We start from the raw sequence: 20,592 nt of genomic DNA on the forward strand, positions 1-20,592 counted from the left end.
TAAGTCCTTTGAAGGGTCTGTAAAGTTGTCGGCGGTCGTTATTGACCTCACAACCCCCTTCCCGGGGTAAGCAAAGCGATAGTCTTTCCTGGAAAATAGTGTTAAGACATTTTCATATTTTTGTGTTATTCAGCCTTATCCTTATTGGGCTAATCACAGCACCTTTGTTTTTCTTATGGTTGACGGTTATAGGAAACGCAGCGGGGATCTCGGACTCTCGGGAGTGGAGACTGGGGAACAATGAAGGAGGCTCACAACCAATGACAAGAAAGATTAACCGGATGAGAGGAACTGCTTTGCAACCACGACTCGTTTTACATGAGGGATAAATGAGGAGAGATGGATTGGAAATGACCTGCATCACCGTAACTCTCCCAGTGTACCTCGCGCACGCCCGTACCTTCGGTAGGCGATTGTTAAGTGCTGCCACGTAGCGCCATTGTATTTGTTTGAGAACTAGCTTCTATTTTCAAGACAGAGGTGGCGTCCTTATCTATTTAGTACTGCACGACCCTACCTTAACGCTGAGGATACTGGGAGGACTTCGGTGCCATCTTTAGGTGGGGGTACAGAGGTAAGGTTACAGAAATGGGCGTTTCCACTCCAATCCTCTCTCTCTCCTTCAAGCCCTCTTGAATGCAGACTGGGGAAACACCGGAGGGGGCAGGCTCTGAAGGAGGTTCACAACCAATCAAAACAGAGATTAACCGGATATGAGGAAAGACTTAACAACTACGAAATAATTCCTCTTTGACGCGTTTAACATAAGCTATTGACGTCAACAATGGAGGGAGGGTCGGGTGCACTATTCAAAAAATGAAGCTCAAGAGTCCGCCGACACTTTACAGTCTCTTTAAAGCTAGCGGTTGGATCTGGTGTCTGATTAAAAAATTATAAAAAAAAGGATTCTACGAGATTATTGGCGCGTAAATATTTTACATCAAAAGGGTTTCATGTAGTTTGGAGGGTGGAACCTATCCCCAACCTTCTCTTTGTTCCTTCTAATCTATGTAATTTTCTTCTTGAGCTCTTCATTTTTAATTAATGTTTTTATTGGAAGGTCGGGCTGGCTAAATAAGATATAGGCCATTATTTTAGCCTTTACGATATAATACTGAAAGACGCGTGAGTACAATGTCCCTTACCATCACGCTTCTATGCGCTTACTCTGTAGTGTAACGTAAAAAAACAAGCATAGATGGCGCCATATCAACCTGCTCTTATGTTCATTTTTTTACATAAATGACAAATTGTTCTCTACTTTTAAGTTGAATTATTAATAGCAGAGGGAATTAAGAAAATTACTGGAGACGCGCCCGCTCGTTTCTCTAACTTCGTGTTTTGCATTGCCAAAGGTAAGAGCTTCTCCTCCGTTTATTATTTCTCTGTGCTAACATCGAGACAATATTACAAATATTTGCTTGAATTAACATTGTAGTACGGTAGTATGCTATGACAAAGAGAATGTTCCAAGAGGTGTAGAAGAAGATAGTGTAGTAAACCAGAGTTTTAGGGTACTAATTCTGGTGAGTCACGTGATTTCTAGTCTGCTTGATCAGGATTATCACAGGCATAGACATTAGAATACTATAATAAGCCTAGACACACTTATCGGAAGAGAAACACGCGCTTTTTGGATGCCGATTTAACGCTATTTACCCATTCAGGAATGTATGGAGGGGCTGGAATGGCTAAGGGGGCTCTCGTTGTACCCTTAAGGCGAGTCCTTTTTTAGAAGTGTAGCTCCTCCCCCGTACGTCTGTTTAGCTGTCTACCGAAGGCGAAAAATGTCATGACTCCTTAAAAAAGGCATGGCAGAAGTGACCTTTTAGATTTTTACCTCTCCGTGTGACGTAGTCCAGGAGAGGTTCTGTAACGGCCGTGTCTGTGTGTCTGTCCGTTGTTACACCCACGTGACCGCGTTCGCAGTTTGCGAATCGGAGCAAACGTGTTCGCCATTTCCGAACTGCTTTCACAGTCACGGAAATGGCTCCTCTACTTGAGTTCTCACACCACCATCTTCTGGTCTTTGTCCATCCCACACGGACACTAGTCTGTTCTTACTGGCTTCTAATCACCACCATCTTTTGATCTTCGTCCATCCCACATGGACACCAGTCTGCACTTACACTGGCTTCTAACACCACCATCCACTGGTCTTCCGTCTATTCCACATAGACACCAATTTGTATCATTGGCTTCTACTCCATTATCATCGTTTGGTTTTAGGATATACGCGGGGATCAGCTAGGGTTACGAGAAACGTCTAGCCTCCCTAAGGTGGGATCGCCACCAAAGGTTTTCGCAATTGCGCTTTTTCCTTACTATTATAATGGAAACAAATCGTATATATACCCCAAAATTTGAAGAAAGCGGGCAAGAGGGGTACCCTTCACTTTAAACGTCAATATTAGCAAAGTTTGAGATGATAATAGGTATAACTTTATTTTAAACGATTTAACTATTATTAATGTTAATTATTGAAGAATAAAATAATTAAAAATAATTATATTTATTTAAATATTAAAGATAAACCTCTCGTGCAAAGAGAGAGATTATCATCACCTCCTATATCTACCAAGGCCCATGCATGCGATATATTTCCTTCATTGCCTCCTATATCTATCAAGGCCCGTGCATTTCGATATACTTTTCAAAACAACAACCAAAATGGGAAACTCCTCTCAGAAACATAATAATTTCTTTTCTCTGTATATGAAATGAAAATATGGATAATATTGCGCTCCTTCTTTAATGGTATGAATCCTTGCCTGTCTATTAATATTTTACGAAGGAGTAATACGTTTTTAGTGAAGTCTAGAGAGGATAAACATAAGCGAGATTGTTTCGGGAAAAAAATACTGCTTCCACTAATCGGTTTATACTCCTTGTTACTTTGTATAGAGTAATCATGATAAAAGCTTAAAAAATTACGAGAGGACAGACCTTTTTTATCCTCTTGTTTTATTCCTTATAAGAATATAAAACATTTATTTTGTATCAAAAAATATTTTTTGGTGCTAAGATTGCTTTAAAAAAATCTAAACGGTTAGGCATTGGTAAAAAAGACAAATGATATTTTTCAAATCAAATGAGATAACGCCCACCTAGTTGAAAATTGCCCTTTTTTATCCGCGGGAGCCATTCTTAATGAGAATTTCGATGCTAGTAGGTTGTCAATTAAACTACCGGTATATTATTGTTGTTGGAAATTGGATATTAACTCAAATTAAGTGGTTGTAAAGAGCCAGCAGGTTTTTGCCGCTTCTTTTTGTGAGTATTTGATTTTTGTATGTAAAATGGAGGAAGATAATGTTGAGAGTAAGGATGAAATGCGGAAGCAAAAAGGTCGAGGTTTTCATTGGATACTTAAGTTTATATAATCTTCTCGACACGGAGAGGTAATATTTTGGTTTTCCCAACTTGTTTAAAGTTAAATGCGCTGATTCGCCGCCGTTCGGGTTCATATTCGATTCTCTCAGCCTAGGCAGAGGACCTAGGGTAGGGTGTACCTCATATGAGCAGTTCCCTGTAGAGCAGTTCTCGAAATAGCAACCGCGATTCCAAAAAAAACAGCGGAGTTTTTCGAAACTGCTGTTTTGGATATAGCGGTTGCTGTTTTAGAAATAGCGGCTGCTGTTTTGGGAAATAGCAGTGTTTGTGTTGAGTTTTGAGCATTTCTTAACAATAAAGTTGTATTCGTTGGTTTCAAAAACTACTTTTTCTGTGATCATTTAATCAGTAATGTGACCTACTAACGGATCGTGTTTATGATTTTTTTTAAAGTAAATTTAAATATTGTACTATTCTTCAGGCTGTTATCAGTTTACAATAATTTGGAAAAGGCATATTAAAATTCGAGGAAGGTTATTTTATTTCGGGTGTAGATAATTGTAAACAGTAATATTTTGGAAAAGGCATATTATAATTCGAGAAGGTTTACTTTATTTTGGAAGTAGATAATTGTAAACAGCTATTTTTTGGAAAAGGCATATTAGAATTCGAGAAAGGTTATTTTATTTCGGAAGTAGATAATTGTGAACATTAATTTTTTTGGAAAAGGCGTAACATTGTAACACCATTTCCAAAATATTACTAAACTAAGTCTAACCAAACGAAACGAAACCTAACCTAACCTGACCTAATACTGTTTAGTTGAAATAATCAACTTTAATCTAACCAAATTATCCATATCTGACCTTGTTCTATTTGAGTTCATATAACCCAGCTGGGCAAGCTTACTAAAGAACTATGGTTTTTCGCATATCTGTTTTTCCGCTCTTTAGAGAACTGCTGTAACGGTACGCCGCGTTTACGAGAACCGCTGTATCGGTAATTGCTGTAATGGGTAAACTGCCATTTCGGGAATTGCTATTTAGAGAACTATTGTTATGAGGACCGCTATTATGAAATCCGCTCAAAAGGGAACTGCTCATGTGAAGGCTTCCCCCTAGGGTAGAGGGTGGAGAATTATAGCAAACAAGTTTTTTTGGCAGCCAATGAATGAATGAATGAAAATAATTTAAGTGGTAAATACGATTTTTAAATCAGGGTATGACGTCACTAGCGTAAATTAAGCCACGCCAGTTGTTTCCAAGATCATTTCACTCCGATTTGGATTTGAATTTAGCCATTCCAACCTCTTCATACATTCCTGACCCATTTTATATGCTATGGTGAAAAACATGACGTTGGCGGAGAAACTAAAAATCAAAATAATTTCAAAAAGGCGGTAAATTTATATTCCATTTTCAGTATTTTTAAAAGAGAAAGCATAAAAATAGACAATTATTTTAAGAATGCTATAGGTTTTATTAAGATATAAAAGCATTTGCTATTTATTTATGTTGCATTTTCTGTATTTTTAAAAGAGAAAGCATAAAAATAGACAATTATTTTAAGAATGGTTTTATTAAGATATAAAAGCATTTGTTATTTATTTATGTAAATTTCAATTAATTAAAAGCCGGAATTTGGCATATACCAGACAGGTGAAGTAGATTCATAAATAATTACACTTTGCGAGCATGAGGTTTCTTAATGTATGGTGATATACATAAAATAATTTTCTATAATTCTCCACCCTCTACCCTAGGTCCTCTGCCTAGGCTGAGAGAATCGAATATGAACGCGAACGGCGGCGAATCAGCGCATTTAACTTTAAAAAATCTAAAAGGTCACTTCTGCCAAGCCTTTTTTAACGAGTCATGACATTTTTCGCCTTCGGTAGACAGCTAAACAGAGGAGCTACACTTCTAAAAAAAAAAGGACTCGCCTTATGTTTCCACCATCAAGGGTACAACGAGAGCCCCCTTAGCCATTCCAGCCCCTCCATACATTCCTGGTCCGACTCATAGTCCAGTATAGAGCCCCTCCCTCCAACACATAACGAAAACTTTAAATTATCTTATTGGCTCGCTTAAACTACGTTTTGATGACGTTTGCTAACGGGGACGGCGAAAAATACGTAATTTCTTTTTTCCTCTGTCGCTATGACCCGCCTCTTCTTTCATACCCCTCCCCCCTCGGTCCCGGGGAAGGAGGTTGTGGACTTTAATGCGCGCCCAGATTAACCTAGCTGTTCTCCATTCCTGCTTTTGAAGTTACATCTATCCCTGCTCTCAGCAAGGCGCTAGCATTACGAAGTATAGGTAGTGTCATACGTATGTAACATATCTTATAAACTTATGATATAATCAATTATAATTTCGTAAGCTTATATCATGTTCAAATGGTAGAGTTTCAAACTTTCAATATACTATTCGAGAAAATTTAAAGCATAAATTTAATTTATTAATCCAGCCCACAAATGCCTCTAACCTTCGCCAAGCCAAAACTGGAGTTCGTAAGGAAGGTCAACTTGCAGGGGATCCACTGGAGACGCGTTATGCGTTAAATTAAATCTTTTCTTTGTTATCTTGGTAATTTCATTATTTATCTGCTCGGAAAAAAATTGGTCTTGTTAACTTTAGAACTCGTCACTAAAATTGTTTCAGTATTTAAGCAGATGAGATATTTCAACCAATGATAGGTCTAGAGAAGAAACCAATCACCATAAATCGGATGTAGTTCCCCTAAAACCAAAAGGCACCTTTTTTATAAGGCTTACCTTCTGCACATTTCAGTATAATCTCTTTGGCTGGGATAAGTATACCAGAAGTGAGATGAGACTAGAAGTACTGAGTTAACCAAATTCTTCACTCGGCGAAAGTGAATATTCTTGAAAACACACCAACGGTTGGCCCTCTAGTGGCGGTTTCTCAATTTTCCCTCCAAAACATGAGACGCTTGCGGTGGTTGAAGGCCGAACTAGATTCAAGGAGCCGCGTCCGTGTTCGGCCGCTTTAGGTTGAGGGGAAGGGGGTAGGAAATGTTTTTGGAACTCGACCAATTTTTTTCTCTGTAGTGTAGGCGCGAAGGAAGAGGTATAAAATCCTCAAATTTGTTCACTAGTGCCAGGATCTATTACCAATGCTAGAGCCCTTCACTTCTAGTCTCATCCTACTTCTGCTATTACTTCGGTTTTTTGCTATATTTTAGATTTTACATTACTAGTTTTATTGGAGTTAGTTAACTTAATTTTTCACAACTATATTTTATAAAAATATTTTAAAACATTAAAGCTAACTTCTGATATACTGATATATAGAATAAGAAGAAATTGTAATACCTAACATATTCCCATCCACGTCAGGGTATTAATATTCCAGCTCGAATTTTATTGAAATTTTCAAATCACTATACGGTCGAATGCACGCACCTCTTCTCATCTTCAGCCTAAGGCATTTTACGACTGAAAAGAGCTAACTAGGAAATTTTTCCGCCTGATAACGTTTCAAGTTAAATTGTCTAAGCGCGATGCTATGAAGAACTAGCGGTTTCAGCTCTATTAGACCTTCGACTATTAATTCTATCAGAGTTATAAATGAAGTTTAGCGCAACTAAAAGATCCTCGAGGTTTGGGTTCATGAGAATGGTTCCACTCATTTGAAAATAATTTAATTTCTCCGCAATGTAATAACTTAATTTCCTTGATATGGTCAAAGCAGGAGCAAATGACAAAGGAGTCTCGGACGCTAGCTTCCATAATGTAGAGGGAAATGGGATCCGCGAACGTCACGGTTATTAACCAAAATCATTACGCCAGTGCCACCTCTCGTAGAAAATTTGAGCATTATTTTCCCACCAATAGCGTGGCTGCAAAGTCTCGAAAGGAGATCTGGGAAATCGCGTCTGGACTCTGGAGCCTCTCTTTAAAAATACGTATCGTCTGCTTATAATTAGCCTAGGCTTAACGAGTATTAGAGTTAAAAAATGGATTTCAACCGCTTTTTAATATTTTTTTAGACTAAAATTGATAATGAAAAGCCCAGCGAGTAACGTATGTACACTATTAATAAACTAAAATGTGTTTCAGTGCCAAATTTTTCTAAATTTCTTCTTCAATTAAATGGTAGCTACAAGAGGTTGGGAAAGAAATCACTCACGATCTTTTAAAACCCAAAAAGTAAGAGACAGTGATTTCGTTTCCAACCTCTTGTAGCAGTCAATTAATTCCTACCTTTAAGGTCACAAAATGTAGTCTTATCTTTTATCTTAATACCAACGATTACAGCTGTTTGAATAAAGTAATTATATTGTGTATATTTATGTCGCGATCGGGTAAGAAGAACCTCAGTAGCCACCGTTAGTCCGTTATTACAAAAAAATTCCCAGCAGACTTTGGTGCCAGATATAATCCACCAAAAGCATCGTCTGCTATAATGTCTGATAGCGCCTCTATGGCAAACGATGCCGCTACAACTGTGACGTACGCGGGTCCCATTGCCCTCTATATTGTGGAAGCTAGCGTCCAAGACTCCTTTGTCATCTGCTCCTGGTCAAAGAAATTATTGAACTTCTCTGAATTATTGATTCGATATTGACCTGTAATTTCATACGAATTATTTTAACGGAAAATTTCTGAGAAAATTGATCTCTTATTACAAAATAATTAGCATTTAATTAGTCTTATAAACGGCGACTACTGCGCCATCCGCCATTGGTTTAGTGGCGTCTGCTAAATCGAACCACTTACCCCTACGGGATTGGTTGAATTCTCACAGGCTGAAAGAGGTAGGGTTAAGAGGTGTGATTTAGCAGGCGCCACTATTCCAATGGTTGCGCATCAGTCCTCGTTTTTAAGTCTGATTAAATGCTAATTATTTTGTAATAAGAGATCATTTATTTTTTTTAATATTTATTTCCTTTTGTATTTAGAACAATGCCGTTCTTTTAAGGTATAATGTTGTGCTACCTGACCATACCCTTTAACAAATAATCTGATGTAAATTATGTGCAAAATTTTCTGAATATTAATAGATACAAGAAGTGATATCTAGTTTATTAGGGAGAAGGTATAAATTCGCCACGTTTCTAGCTTTATTTCCAGTACAAAGGTGGGTCCGAAGTTAATCCCCGCCTCTAAATTACAATCAGGATCTCATTGGTTCACGTCAGCGCAACGCGAACGACGAAAATTACTTATTCTCCGACTGAGGAGAGGCGAAATAGCGCGGCCACCTTTTACGTCCTCCCTTGTATTTTGAAAAGGGGGGCTGGGACTACGGCGCGGGAATACTTAGGCATCTTATTCCTTCTCCCTAGTAAACTAGATATCACTTCTTGATAGATATGACCTACTATCCAGTCAAAATGTTTTACACGGTTTCTGCCACTAAAGCCGGTAGAGAGAAATAGAGGGCTAGTCTAGTATGGCAAGTTAATGTTAATTGTATTCATTAGTAGGCGCCTTCTATAAAATATTTATGGGCGAAAATATATCGACTGCATCCCTATTTCCGACGTTTAAAATTTAATAATACGCGGTTTTATCATAAGTTTATAAGATATGTTACATAAGTATGAGACTACCTACACTTCGTAATGAAAAAGACTTACTGAGATGTAGTTCAAGAACGACACGCGAGAATTGACTACACGCGGTTTTATAGTCCATTAAGCCTTTGACAACGCCTCACCAGGCGTCGCAATACCTCCCTCACTTCATGACAAGCTTTAAGTAACCAGTAACAAACTTATGGAACATATTTTATAAACCTATGGTAATATTGACTAAACACCATCCTTACAAGGATCCCATTGAATTTGAAATATAGTTACTATGAAATGCTGCAAGTTTAATATCGTACCTCGAGTGATTATTGCATGGAAAACAGCTCTTCTAAAATGCATTAATCAAAAATGTCTTGATTACAATCAAGACCTAAAAAGTATCGATAAGACTGAGGGTATCACTTGTCTGAAGGATCAGATATTAATTTTTCTTTTTAATTGAAAATTAAATGCATGCTTAAGAAAAAACAACGTTCCATTACCGTTTTCCGTTCAAATAAATTATTTTACTGGTAATCAATTTCAAAAATTTACTTATCTCGGCTTTTCGACCACAATTCCATTCCCCGAAAACATTTTATCACAGCCGAGATAAGTAAATTTTTGAAATTGATTACCAGTAAAATAATTTATTTGAACGGAAAACGGTAATGGAACGTTGTTTTTTCTTAAGCATGCATTTAATTTTCAATTAAAAAGAAAAATTAATATCTGATCCTTCAGACAAGTGATACCCTCAGTCTTATCGATACTTTTTAGGTCTTGATTGTAATCAAGACATTTTTGATTAATATCTGCTCCTTCAGTCTTCATTTTAATTAAGAATGTTAAGAAACTGTTTTACATTTTCAAAATCTGCACTAAGCAGAAACATATATAAAGGGGACCATAACTTTAGCTCAATCAGACATTTATTTATAATGATACTTCAAAAAAAAACGTAAATCAATAAAAGTTTGTATTCTTATTGTAATTAACATAATACAATTTTTACCAATCATTTATTGAAACGCGAGGCGCCCCCCTAAAAATTCCAGAAATAGGACCAAATTGACAATTTTACAAAATTTTTAAAAATGCTGATTTATGTCCGTTTAACATTTAGCTCAAAATTGTCATAAGCCCAATATGAAATTCGGATATCCTTAAAACTTCATAAAGACGATCCTAGATTGTCAATTTCAAACTTTTTTGCAGCATAAACTAACGTCTGTTTAATATTAAGCTTAAAACCTTAAACAAAATATAGTCAGGGCTACCCTAAAAGTTCACAGAGATGATCCAAGATTGTTAATACGCCTAAAAAGTTCCATCTTCAAAATATGTAGCCGGGGAAAAGAGAGCGTGATCGAGTGGGCTATGCTAGTGGTTGGAAGTCGCGGGGGTTGGGACAGGGATAAGGGAGTTGAGATGCATTGGAAATGATGATGGGCGACCTCGCGCACGCCCCTACCCTTCGGTAGGCGATTGCTAAGTGCTGCCACGGAGCGCCATTTTATTTGTATGAGAACTAGCTTCTATTTTGAAGATAGAGGGAGCGCCCTTTACAATTTCGTCCAGTACGACCTTACCTAACCGCTGAGAGCGCTGAGAGGACTATGTTGCCGTAGGTGGGGGTACACAGGCAACGCTATAAGTATGGGGGTTTCTACTCCATTCCTCTCTCCTTCAAGGTTGGGACTCCAGGCATAGCCAACTCCATCACGCACTCGACAACGCAAAGCAACTCGCGCCAGCGTGGGAAATAAGGCGGTGACACAGGGCAAATGGCCTGTTTAAAAATTGCCTGGTCCAGTTCAAAAATTAAATCGGAGGGGGGGGGTCAGTGGTCCACGACACTACTAAGTAAGTTCAAGGGTAATCAGACTCCACACATTATAATTCTAATATTTTATTTATCCATTTCTTTAGTTTAGCAGACGACGTGCTCTGGTCAATGGTCACGGACCAGTTATTTATTCCAAGTCAGGAAAGTCGCTAATTTGGTCACGGACCAGAAAACTCACGTAAACGCGACGCGAATGACGAAAACTACGTATTTTCCGACTGAGGAGAGGCGAAATAGCCCGGCCTCCTTTTACGCCCCCCTTGCATTTTGAAAGTGGGACTGGGACTATGGCGCACGAATACTTAGGCATCTTATACCTTCTCCCTAGTAAACTAGATATCGCTTTTTTTATAAAACTTTATATAACTAAAACCATGAGTTTATAACATATGTTCCATAACAAGCTACATAAAACTTTTGGAAAACAAATTTCCCTGAAATTTCCCCATATACTTCCCTGAGTTTTCCAGGTTTTTCCCGTATATGGAGTATCCTATGGAGCAAATGTTAACGAAAAAGGGAATTGACAAATAGGACTATTACATATTCAAAGGATATCCCCGTATCTCTAATATAACCAGAGTTACGAGCTTCCAAAATTTAGTGTAATGATAATCCTATGGAGGAGGCAAAGTACCTACAAGCACCCGGGGCAAGTACCTAAAAGCACCCGGGGTAAGCACCCGGGGCAGGTACCTGCAAGCACCCGGGGTAAGCACCCAGGAGCACCCGGGGCAAGTACCTGCAAGCACCCAGAGGCATCCGTGGCAAGTACCCACAAGTACCTACAAGCACCCACAAGTACCTACAAGTACCTACAAGCACCCGGGGTAAGCACCCAGGAGCACCCGGGGCAAGCACCCAGGAGCACCCGGGGCAAGCACCCAGAGGCATCCGTGGCAAGTACACAGAGACATCCGTGGCAAGTACCCACAAGTACCCGGGGCAAGTACCCACAAGTACCCGGGGCAAGTGCCCACAAGTACCTTCAAGCACCCTTAAGTACCCGGGGCAAGTACATTCAAGCACCCACAAGTACCCACAAGCACGCACAAGTACCTAAAAGCTCCTACAAGTACCTAAAAGCTCCTACAAGTACCTATAAGCACCCACAAGTACCCACAAGCACCCACAAGTACCTACAAGCTCCTACAAGTACCTAAAAGCTTTTACAAGTACCTACAAGTACCTAAAAGCTCCTACAAGTACCTTCAAGCACCCACAAGTACCTACAAGCGCCCACAAGTACCTACAAGCGCCCACAAGTACCCACAAGTACCCACAAGTACCTACAAGTACCCACAAGTACCTACGAGTACCCACAAGTACCTACAAGTACCCACAAGTACCTACAAGTACCCACAAGTACCTACAAGTACCCACAAGTACTCACAAGTACCTACAAGTACCCACAAGTACTCACAAGTACCTACAAGTACCTACAAGTACCCACAAGTACCTACAAGTACCCACAAGTACCTACAAGTACCCACAAGTACCTACAAGAACCTACAAGTACCCACAAGTACCTACAAGAACCCACAAGTACCCACAAGTACCTACAAGTACCCACAAGTACCTACAAGTACCCACAAGTACCCGGGGCAAGTGCCCACAAGTACCTTCAAGCACCCTTAAGTACCCGGGGCAAGTACATTCAAGCACCCACAAGTACCCACAAGCACGCACAAGTACCTAAAAGCTCCTACAAGTACCTAAAAGCTCCTACAAGTACCTATAAGCACCCACAAGTACCCACAAGCACCCACAAGTACCTACAAGCTCCTACAAGTACCTAAAAGCTTTTACAAGTACCTACAAGTACCTAAAAGCTCCTACAAGTACCTTCAAGCACCCACAAGTACCTACAAGCGCCCACAAGTACCTACAAGCGCCCACAAGTACCCACAAGTACCTACAAGTACCCACAAGTACCTACGAGTACCCACAAGTACCTACAAGTACCCACAAGTACCTACAAGTACCCACAAGTACCTACAAGTACCCACAAGTACTCACAAGTACCTACAAGTACCCACAAGTACTCACAAGTACCTACAAGTACCTACAAGTACCCACAAGTACCTACAAGTACCCACAAGTACCTACAAGTACCTACAAGTACCTACAAGTACCCACAAGTACCTACAAGTACCCACAAGTACCTACAAGTACCCACAAGTACCCACAAGTACCTACAAGAACCTACAAGTACCCACAAGTACCTACAAGAACCCACAAGTACCCACAAGTACCTACAAGTACCCACAAGTACCTACAAGTACCCACAAGTACCCACAAGTACCCACAAGTACCTACAAGAACCCACAAGTACCTACAAGTACCCACAAGTACCTACAAGTACCAACAAGTACCCACAAGTACCAACAAGTACCAACAAGTACCCACAAGCACCCACAAGTACAGTCCCTGTCAAAAGTTTCTGGACATTTTGATTTGGCTGCCATTTTGTTCCTATTTGAGCTAGAAGAACAAAATAGGACTTTCTAAATAGGTTTACTTCTCAAAATTATTTTAAAATTACAAATGACACTGTGGCGCTAATAGGGCGTTAGCCATAGCGGAAATAGTAAAGCGCCCCGATAATGACGTTACGAAATAATGCTTCAAATGGATCAATAATTCTATCGTTGCACGCGTCTTGTCACGTAGAATCCGAAACTGTTTTCAAATTGTAAATCGGTTCAGAAAATCAAAAGTTATGACAAAAAACGTGACGTTCAAAACAATAGCAAATAAGCCTAACGATTATTTATTTGTTCTATATCAACTTAGCTCAGTAGTAAAACATTACGATTAGAAAAACAAGATGTTCCAACCCAAGAATTTTTAGTTCCACACTGACATATGAGAAATGGGAACTTATGAATTAGACTCAGTCTTCGGAAATGGAGGATTGTTGGTGGCGGTTTGTAAACGTCTAAATATTTAGAGATTTGGATATGTTTAATGATTTTTTATAATGTCCTAGTTGCTAATACAGTGGGTGGATAATTGGGGATAATTCCTTCGACGGATATTTTACGGCAGACGGCGTTATCTGTTGAATCGCTATTAAAAGTTGGACGAGCCGCGGTATTGAATGATGGACAGTGTTTCAAGAATATACTTTGAGAAAGTTTAAGGAGCAAAATAGGTAGCATGACTAAAATACAGTTGTAACAGAGATAGTTTATGGAGCAATATAGGTGGCATGACTAAAATACAGGTGTAAGTTACAGAGATAGTTCATGGAGCAAAATAGGTGGCATGACTAAAATACAGGGGTAACAGAACTTATTTGACGTTCGGTAATTAATGTTTGGACGCTTGAGAATTGGATGTTGAGAAATGCTCTGAAAGTAATATTGTGGGAATAACATTTCAACGGCAAATTCATGAGGATGGTTGAGAAGACATTGTTCAATTCAAAGTGGATAAGAATGGTTTGAATTATAATAATATATGTATACAAGTTAAATTATTCGCAAGTTCTTATGACATGAAAATATTTTACGACGTGGATAATTTTAACGTAATTCCCGCTTTCTCGGCTTTACTCTGCAAGTTTTCTTATTCCCAGCACATTTTAAACGTGATAACTATCCCTTTAAACTTTACTTAAGAATTTGTTTTTTTGAAACTTATGGCTGTTTTTGGAACATAGAGCAAAAAAGAGAGAGAGGCCCTACAAACGATACAAAACACAGCGTTTGCAATTGTGTCGTGTTTCAGCGTATGAAGGTTGCTCTATATATTTTTTAGCTTAGAGTAGAGCAGTTTCAATGATCATCGGAAAACAATCAGACTCAATAGCCCATACTTTTCCTGCTATAATATAGTCGGTAATCGCCTTGGTTTGTGACATTGAGAATTTAATATCTCAATTTTACTATCGTTAATTTGGCAAAAAACTAAATTGAGTCTGCTTCCACTATTAACCTTGACTATTTCCCCTAAAATAATTTGATATTATTCTTTTGTAGTTTAAAGTTTACGTTTCATAATCTATATGGATAGAGGGACACTTAGATTTACACAATAATCTAAGACGCCATGATTTACACAATACTCTAAGACGCCATGGATTTTTTACTTGAAATGAGAAATTTAACGGGCGCCCATGTATAGAGTTAAATACCATTTTCTTGCCCTGTCAAAGGTTGAAGCTTCTCCAAGGTTGTTCGGTTAGAAATTTTATTTTATTTAAGTATTTTATTCGCAGATGATGTTTTACTGAAATTATATCATGAATATTTAGAAAAGAATTCATCTTGAATATTTAGAATAATAAAATCCATCTTCAATGTTTTCAAAACAATAACCTTTAGTATTTACAGAGTAGCAAAAAAAAACTACCGGTGTTGCCCATCGAGATATATTATTGCATTTCAGGCCGCCATTTTTAACGAAGGTGGAAAATTGAGCTTCAAAAGACATGAAGTCAGTCTTACGGATGTTGGGAACCAGTGTTTTAAATGTAATAGCTTTGGTTGAAACACGTAGACGCCGCCATTTTTCAAGATGATGAGGAATAGAAGAAACCTAAGAGCTCGCCTACTGCATTTGAGTACCGTCCCAGCAAAATTTCATACCTCTGATAAAGGAGTTTGGACTCGGAGTAGATTATCAGTCAAATTGTAACTATAGATGTTAAGCATACAAGCTACTGAGCTTTACGTAGGTGTCCTTGTGAATTAAATTAAAATTTCGAGTTTAAATTAAACTTGTTGTCTTAGATTAGTGGTGTCTTCGAAGTTTGAGTAATTAATGGTTTAGAGAACACTTAAGGACACGGGTTCGATTTGTTGGTTTATTTTTTATTGTTTCCGGTTGTAGCATACTTTTGATGGTTATTTACTTTTGCGAAAAACGCGATAGAGGTTTGCGTGTAGTTCAATGTCGACATTTCCGTTATTGGAAGTAATTAGGTTTTAAATAAGATCACAGGACAACTTGTGCAATGAACTTTAAAAGAACTATACGATCATATTTAATTCTTTCTTTATTAAAACTTGAGCAATGAAAAACCAGTTGACTTCGCCAGTTATTATTTCAGTATTTACATGTGTGGACACCATTACACTAAAACCAATAAATACCAGTTAGAAGTAATTCTTACGATATTTATAATACAAGATTTTAAGAAAATTTTAATGAAATCTAATAATAGATCTAAACATACTCTAACAAACTACACAAAACAAATTAAAGTTTTTACATGACGTAAATGCGAAGTTTACGGTGTCATAATGTGACCAATATCCCTGGTTTTCGTAAACCTCCCGAACTCTACTAGGCATTGAATGATGATACGCCTGGAATAGTTCCACGTTCAACTTGAGATCGCGCCAAGAATATTGTATTCAGTCCCCGACAAAAGTTTCTGGACATTTTCATTTGGCTGCCATTTAATTTCTATTTGCACTAGAGCAATAAAATAGGACTTTCTAGATAGATCTGCTACACGAAATTATTTTGCGCAGAAATATTGCACAGTTGCATAATTTGGGTGATAGTAATACCGGAAATGGTAAAGACCCCCGATAATGACATGACGAAATAATGCACCAAATGGGTCGACAATGGGGTCATTGCACGCGTCTTGCCACACAGAATCCAAAACTATTTTCATATTGAAAATCGGTTTAGAAAGTCAAAAGTTATGACCCAAAACGCGACGTCCAAAATGATGAAAAATAAGCCTAACGATTATTTTGTTGTATCAGAATCAACTTAACTCTGTAGTAAAGGAAAAGCGGAGATAAACAAGATGGTCAAACCCTACTAAATGTAATTTCACCCTGAAATTCAGAAATATTAAAAGCGATGACTTAACCACGTGACCAGCAAACCCTCAATAATTGGTTCGTGCCAACGGAAAAGAAAAACGCGCCTCGGGAAAATTCGCAAAAATAGAAATAGCACCCACAACGCAAAATCGCGAAATTCGCCAAAAAAAAAGAGGAAAGGTTTTTCCTTTTCCGCAAAATAATGCGAAAAACGCATAAAATTCGCCCAGTGAAAACCGGGTGTTACGCAATAAGGGAAGAGACTAACATGGGAATGAATGTTCAGGGCGGTTTGGAAATTGAGAAATGTTTGAATTACAATTAGAGTTTGCATAAATGGTATTCAGTGAATTAAATATAATACACGAGTTTTGTGATAGGTTAAAAGTGAGAGGATTTTCGAGAAGAAAACGTTTCCAGAATTTTGCATGATGGTATTTGGCGCCTGGGAAAATAAATGTTTGATCGATACTATTTGGGTGGCTTTTCGTTTTATTATTAACACATTTAATTTTCTAAGAAGGAATGGAGAACAGGGTTATTTTGGCGCACGTCATTGTCCACGACCCCCCTTCCCCGCGACGGGGGGGGGATGAAAGAAGAGGCGAGTCTTATTTTCCTTATAGCGAGTTAGCAACTAAGGCCCATTGGTATTTTTTGCCGTCTCCGTCAGCAGCGTTGGCAAAACATAGTTTAAGTGAGCCATTAAGATAATTTAAACGTTTCATTATGTGTTGAAGGGAGGGGCTCTATACAGGACTTACGAGGTTACCTCCCCCTTTTCAGAGAATTCTTCAGTCAAGGCTACAGAGGCACGTTTACTCACTCTCCATGTCAGCCACTAACAAAGGCACGCCCGGCTGTCACTCGCTATGGCAGCGCCCTAGAGGAAGCTTCTCGTAAATCACGTATACTGGGCTAGGAGTTGGACTTAAGTTTAATTATACATTTGAAGCGTTTAGAGAATAAATGTTTCGAATGCGGAGCAACGTGTATTGAAGGTTGTGAAACTCTTAAGGAATAGATGTTAGAATGGACTTTAATAGACCAATTCGGAAATTACACACAGATAAAATAACACGCAGGGGCGAGGCTGCCATCGGGGTAAACTGCTTCACGCCAAGAAGCACGGCTATATTGGGTCCCGAGCTCACGCCATGCAGGAGGCTATTGCCAACTCGCACTGCCTCTAGCGGAGCTTCTTAGAATCACGAGTTTACCCCGATGGCGGGCTTACCCCTTGAGTGTTGGCTTATGCCAAGGAAATTTCAAATTGGTCTATAATAATGTTTGATCGAATTCCAGTGACATAATATCTGAAATAGATGAAAATCGAAAATGAAGAATATAGAAAAAGTGTTACAAATTATGGGGAATGGTTACAAGGGCCCTTCATTTAATACTACGCGTATGTTTATCAATCTCAGGGATTCTAGATGTAAGAGGGATCAGAAACGAGTGGCTCCGGCAGCGGTGTGCCATGCGCAGTTGAGCTGTGTTTCACCAGCTTTGGATTTGTTTTCAATTTGTCCTTGAAAGGGACCACTAGCCTTCGCCTCTACTAGTTAAAAGACCCCTCTGCCCAAGCCAGATGTTTAACTTTGGTTATATGTCCGCTTCCGATACCTCTTACATGTAGAATCCCTGATGTAATTCAAATTATTGAAGTATGTTTACGGTTATGACTACAATTATTCTTATGACAGAAATATATTTATGTGCTAAAGTTTTCTATACTTTCGAGCTTTATCGGTTTAGTGTTGAATTGGCTTAAATCCTGCACATTTGAAAATTAACAACTACCTCTTTAAACTTTCGTTGCCTTTTTTGCAATGATACCTAAGATTGAATTTTGGAACGTAATATTTGACAAAAATAAAAAGCCCTACGTAATAGTAGAACGGTTGGTATTCGTGAAATTTACAGAAAATGTCTCTTTCGTATTGTGTTTTCAAGAAGGTAGGTTATTATGTTTTTTAACATTGTAACCGTAGGGTATACCAAGAATCGGACCAAATAATCGTAGTACTACTTTACAACTGCAACCTTAATGGTTTGTTTCAAATAGTATTTGAATTTATATATGTGAATTTTAGGCAGATTGTGGCGCAGAAATGTGTAAAAACACACAGAAGTAAATCTAATGAAGTTAATATTTACGGTGAAACAATTCAAGATGAATTAAGCATTGTGTATAATCTCGCAAAGTATTTTCCTAAACGTTATTGGAGACCATATAAAGTTGTAACTTTATTATATGCCTACTTAGGACAATTGTTGTTTTCCCCCAAAGAAAGAAGTAAAGATCATGTGTCAACTCAAAGTTCATAATTTAAGGATCTAGTTTCATTTTATTGGAAATAGTTTTAACATAAATCGAAAATGTGTGGCCGCTGTATTTTCTAAGTATGATGACCGCATTCGAACCAAAACAAAATAATGTTACTTAGCATTGGACATTATAGAAACATAGCTGCATATATTTTATAAATCGGGGTTATTTAACTTGGCATACTTGGAATAAAGAAAAAACAAAAAAATAAATGGGCTTATTGCACAAAACGACGTTTCAATAACGCGACCAATATCCTTGGTTTTCGTAGACATCTCGAATCCTATTAGGCATCGAGTTGTCGTAGGACTGGAATAACTCCACGTTTAATTTTAGATCTCGCCAAGCATTTTGCACAGCTTCCAGTAATTGTTCTGCATTTCTAACGTTGACATGGTCAACGTTTCGGACCATTTCCGCCCAGAGATTTTCTATCGGGTTCATGTCGCACCCTTTTGAAGGCCAGTTCATAACCTTTACGATACATTAACAGAAATAATGTAATGCTATTGTTAATTAAGCTGTGATAGAACATTTAACATCGGTGATAAGACACTTACCCTAAAACCGTGAGTCGCACTAAGCCTCTCCAGCGCTTCTGTGGCCAATCTTGCCGTATGTATTGGAGCGCGGTCGTGCATGAAGGTAAAGTTTCCGTCGGGAAACCTTTCCAATATGCTGGGCAAAGCGTCGTTTTCCAAGAGTTGGACATATCGTTGGGCATTGTTTCGTCCTTCGATATGAACCAAACATCCGGAATTCACCGCCGATAGCCAACCCCAAACGTTTACGGAAAATCGACCACTGCGTTGAACCTCGATGATGTAGGGCTCTCTGTAGCGCATGCCAACAGGTCTTCTAACCCATATCTTTAAAACGTCAAACATACTTGATTAATGGTGAGCGAGTGTAAAGTAATAAATACTCTAACGATAGGCTTTGTTACTCTATGTCTATCTCCTCATTCAACACACTTCCGAACTAATTAAAATTACCTGGCCATTATGTCCAACGACGAAACTCTTCTCATCCGTAAAGACCACGGTTTCCCACTGCTCCAGTGTCCAATTTAAATGCTCTTGAGCAAATTCGAACCTCGCTTGTCGGTTTGCCGCAGTCAACTTATCTTTTTGGCAAGCGACCCTTCCGTGCAGCCCTTGGCTTGCCAAGGCTCTTCCCACAGTTCTTACACTGGCTTGCAGCTCCAGTTCAGCTCCAACGAGCCTCGCGGTTAAAAAAGGTTGTGCCCTACTCGTCCGACCTATCAGACGGAGGTCTCTGTCCGTTAGGGCCCTTGGTCGTCCGGCTCTCTCCCTATCAGCTCCACCGTTAAATTCATTATTTCTTTGACGATCAATCCATGTAGCCACTGTGGTCGGTGAAACATTTAATTGCCGCGCTATTGCTCTATTGCAAAGACCTTGCTCATGAAGTTCAACAATTTGAAGACGAATTAATACTCTATCAGCCATTTTAATTGTTCGGAGAATATGAAAATTAACTGATAAAAAGAGTGGTTTGCGGTCTCTTTTATATAGTAAACTTGGAATAGGTGAAAATATTTTTTCGTCGAGTGGAAGATAAAAATTAGTTTTTGGTTGAAAATAGACATTCTTAAAAACTTAATTTAACGATGGAGGTGATAGGCAAAGAATTGGACGACCAAAGATTTGACGTCCGAGAAGGTTTTTAAGCGTGATACTTGTGAGCAACTTCAAATAAGTTTAAAACCGTAAGATGAACTT

General features: G+C 38.6%; 1 protein-coding gene across 1 annotated transcript in view; it reads right to left on the reverse strand.

The window, feature by feature from the left end:
- The window catches only part of 5-HT2A (5-hydroxytryptamine receptor 2A), a 111,789-nt gene that overhangs the window by 22,704 nt on the left and 68,493 nt on the right, over window positions 1-20,592 (reverse strand). The gene's annotated exons all lie outside the window — the stretch shown is intronic.

The sequence above is a fragment of the Phalangium opilio genome, unplaced genomic scaffold, assembly GCF_054372755.1.
Source record: "Phalangium opilio isolate 3A_F unplaced genomic scaffold, DU_Popi_V2 ptg000089l_1, whole genome shotgun sequence".
Classification (NCBI taxonomy): Eukaryota; Metazoa; Arthropoda; class Arachnida; order Opiliones; family Phalangiidae; genus Phalangium; species Phalangium opilio.